Source organism: Dendronephthya gigantea, unplaced genomic scaffold, assembly GCF_004324835.1.
Source record: "Dendronephthya gigantea isolate DGI-Jeju-01 unplaced genomic scaffold, DenGig_1.0 000488F, whole genome shotgun sequence".
Classification (NCBI taxonomy): domain Eukaryota; kingdom Metazoa; phylum Cnidaria; class Anthozoa; order Malacalcyonacea; family Nephtheidae; genus Dendronephthya; species Dendronephthya gigantea.
In genome coordinates, this window is record NW_021163498.1 from 44,750 (window position 1) to 48,649 (window position 3,900).

Consider the following 3,900-nt stretch of genomic DNA (forward strand, 5'->3'; position numbering starts at 1 on the left):
ACATTGTCACGAATTGATAAATGATCTTCTTTAGTCTCCGGTGGCTGAAGAAAGATAAAAACTTTCCAACAAAATTGTTTCTTTACAAAAAGGTTTTACACTTCTGAATGAATTACTATGTAATTATTTCGTCAGTGGGGCAGTTGGCACAGTATAAGGATGAATGATGGAGTTTAGTTACCAAAGCAGTTGATACCACTTAGTCACTATTATGATTGGTTAGTCAGAACCACTGGAATGGGTTTATGTAAAATAATGGCCCTCGCAAAAAATTCTCAAAGATTTCCTACCTCGTCAGGGCTTTCAAGGTAATAGAGCAAACCAGCAGGCTGTGAAAATCGTATTCAAATTTATTACATAATGGTTTATGAACCAAAACTTACGAACAGGAAATCCCGAAAACTTTATTGTATATTTTAGACATTAAAAACTATAACTGCTTTAATACGAACATTATTCTTACAAGTAATGCCATTGCTCTTGGATGACCAGTTGTCCAGAGAGCCACTAGATGTCCACTCAATTGCCTATATGCCAACAATAAAGATTATAAATTACTTATGGAGTATGCTTGTTAGTCTCAATTGAACTATTTACAGAGGCTAGTATATAGAGGATTATAAAATCACAATTTTAAGATGAATCTAAGAATGTTGCTAAAATACAACTCAGGTCCTCCGGATGGAATCGAGGCTATACATCTGCAACAATTTGTTAATTTATCACACTAATTCGCACCTGTTCAGTAGCGAACGTCTATCAGTGCTTTGCGTAATCATGGCCATGCGTAAGCGTTTTTTTTAGAGCGCCCTTGGCAAGCGCCAAATCTTGTATTTTTGCCGCGGTTTCTTCATCAGCTTCCTAAAGTGAAGTTCAAAATAAATATCAACAGATGATTTTAGGCACTTCACACGGTGCAGGAATATTCTAGAGGTTTTAAAGGGTCTTAATTTCGTGTGGTATTATACACACTTCAAATTCAAGCCAGGAACAGTTGATGGAAAAATTAGTCAACTATACGTTCTCAGTGACAAGAGCATTCACCGGCATCGCAAAAGCGATTCCTGCCGGAGGATCTATAGTTGACTCATTTTTCCATCAACTGTTCCTGGCTTGAATTGAAGTGTGTATAATACTTCTCAAAATTAAGACGCTTTAAAACCTCTTAAATATCAACTGTTGTGAAAAGACAGTAGTTTGAATATTTGCAAATCCTGATAGATAAATGTCGTGGACTCACACATTTGTTATCGGCGTCTCCCCGTCGTTTTGTTCCAACAAGACTCTCAAATAATAGTCGCCTGATAGGAGAGATACGTTACTGAGTTTGATTGCGATCGAGGGATAGGGGGGGCGCTTTAAGAAGAACTGTTAAAAAGCTAGAGCAGTATAAGGCTTATCACTAACCTATTTTCAGTTGATCGAGACTCACCTTGTAATTCCAAATCAGGTTGTACGCTGTCAGATCTTGACTGAATCTGTAAAAAAGATCCGTTTAAATACCATTGCTTTTTCATCTTTCAAACGACTAGAACATTTCCCATTTTCTTAATATGAACACTTACTTGTAATAAAACAACTGGATTTAAATTCTCACATCTTTCCTGGCTTTGAATCCTATTTTTGTCCTCCAATGCGAGAGATATCCTTCAAGTTGATTCCTTGACGTTCCTCTCGCTTTTCCTGAGCTGTAACAGACAAGTATAGCGCGTGAAATAACAGGCTTATACGTACATACAAGCATGCATCATGAAATTTTGGAACACGATTGTTGCTTTAAAACGTACTCTGCAAGCTTTACATTGTCACGAATTGATAAATGATCTTCTTTAGTCTCCGGTGGCTGAAGAAAAGATAAAAACTTTCCAACAAAATTGCTTCTTTACAAAAAGGTTTTACACTTCTGAATGAATTACTATGTAATTATTTCGTCAGTGGGGCATTGGCACAGTATAAGGATGAATGATGGAGTTTAGTTACCAAAGCAGTTGATACCACTTAGTCACTATTATGATTGGTTAGTCAGAACCACTGGAATGGGTTTATGTAAATAATGGCCCTTGCAAATATTCTCAAAGATTTCCTACCTCGTCAGGGCTTTCAAGGTAATAGAGCAAACCAGCAGGCTGTGAAAATCGTATTCAAATTTATTACATAATGGTTTATGAACCAAAACTTACGAACAGGAAATCCCGCATTTAAACTTTATTGTATATTTTAGACATTAAAAACTATAACTGCTTTAATACGAACATTATTCTTACAAGTAATGCCATTGCTCTTGGATGACCAGTTTTCCAGAGAGCCACTAGATGTCCACTCAATTGCCTATATGCCAACAATAAAGATTATAAATTACTTATGGAGTATGCTTGTTAGTTTCAATTGAACTATTTACAGATGGCTAGTATATAGAGGATTATAAAATCACAAGTTTTAAGATGAATCTAAGAATGTTGCTAAAATACAACTCAGGTCCTCCGGATGGAATCGAGGCTATACATCTGCAACAATTTTTTAATTTATCACACTAATTCGCACCTGTTCAGTAGCGAACGTCTATCAGTGCTTTGCGTAATCATGGCCATGCGTAAGCGTTTTGGTAGAGCGCCCTTGGCAAGCGCAAATCTTGTATTTTTGCCGCGGTTTCTTCATCAGCTTCCTAAAGTGAAGTTCAAAATAAATATCAACAGATGATTTTAGGCACTTCACACGGTGCAGGAATATTCTAGAGGTTTTAAAGGGTCTTAATTTCGTGTGGTATTATACACACTTCAAATTCAAGCCAGGAACAGTTGATGGAAAAATTAGTCAACAATACGTTCTCAGTGACAAGAGCATTTCACCGGCATCGCAAAAGCGATTCCTGCAGGAGGATCTATAGTTGACTCATTTTTCCATCAACTGTTCCTGGCTTGAATTGAAGTGTGTATAATACTTCTCAAAATTAAGACGCTTTAAAACCTCTTAAATATCAACTGCTGTGAAAAGACAGTAGTTTGAATATTTTCAAATCCTGATAGATAAATGTCGTGGACTCACACATTTGTTATCGGCGTCTCCCCGTCGTTTTGTTCCAACAAGACTCTCAAATAATAGTCGCCTGATAGGAGAGATACGTTACTGAGTTTGATTGTGATCAAGGGATAGGGGGGGCGCTTTAAGAGAACTGTTAAAAAGCTAGAGCAGTATAAGGCTTATCACTAACCTATTTTCAGTTGATCAGCTAAACATTCATGTAGGACTTCAAACTAAAGGTGATTTCAAAAAACAACGTAGTTTCCACTGGTCTTTTTCCATTGCAAATTTGCGCATCTCAGATTCGAGAGCCCCAGAAGTTCCTCTCGCGTCTGTCACATTGAAAACAAAAGAAATTTTTTCATACTCTTTTATGACAACAGTTTAGAGAAAGAGGTCAGGACTATTGAATTGTCTTGTTATACTCATAGCGACAGGAAATTCTCTATTACCTTTTCATTTCCTATATTTTAATGGAAACTAACTTTAACTTCGAGACTCACCTTGTAATTCCAAATCAGGTTGTACGCTGTCAGATCTTGACTGAATCTGTAAAAAAGATCCGTTTAAATACCATTGCTTTTTCATCTTTCAAACGACTAGAACATTTCCCATTTTTTAATATGAACACTTACTTGTAATAAAACAACTGGATTTAAATTCTCACATCTCTCCTGGCTTTGAATCCTATTTTTGTCTCCAATGCGAGGATATCCTTCAAGTTGATTCCTTGACGTTCCTCTCGCTTTTCCTGAGCTGTAACAGACAAGTATAGCGCGTGAAATAACAGGCTTATACGTACATACAAGCATGCATCATGAAATTTTGGAACACGATTGTGCTTTAAAACGTACTCTGCAAGCTTTACATTGTCACGAATTG

The 3,900-nt window shown here is 36.7% G+C and overlaps 1 long non-coding RNA gene across 1 annotated transcript; it reads right to left on the bottom strand.

Annotated features, from left to right (window-relative positions):
- Positions 1 to 2,087: 2,087 nt before the first annotated feature.
- LOC114543583 lies at positions 2,088 to 2,583 on the bottom strand. Its single transcript, XR_003690108.1, has 3 exons — positions 2,542 to 2,583; positions 2,265 to 2,328; positions 2,088 to 2,126 (listed from the first exon to the last, which is right to left on the bottom strand). It is a non-coding gene; the product is annotated as an uncharacterized LOC114543583 (long non-coding RNA).
- Positions 2,584 to 3,900: the final 1,317 nt, after the last annotated feature.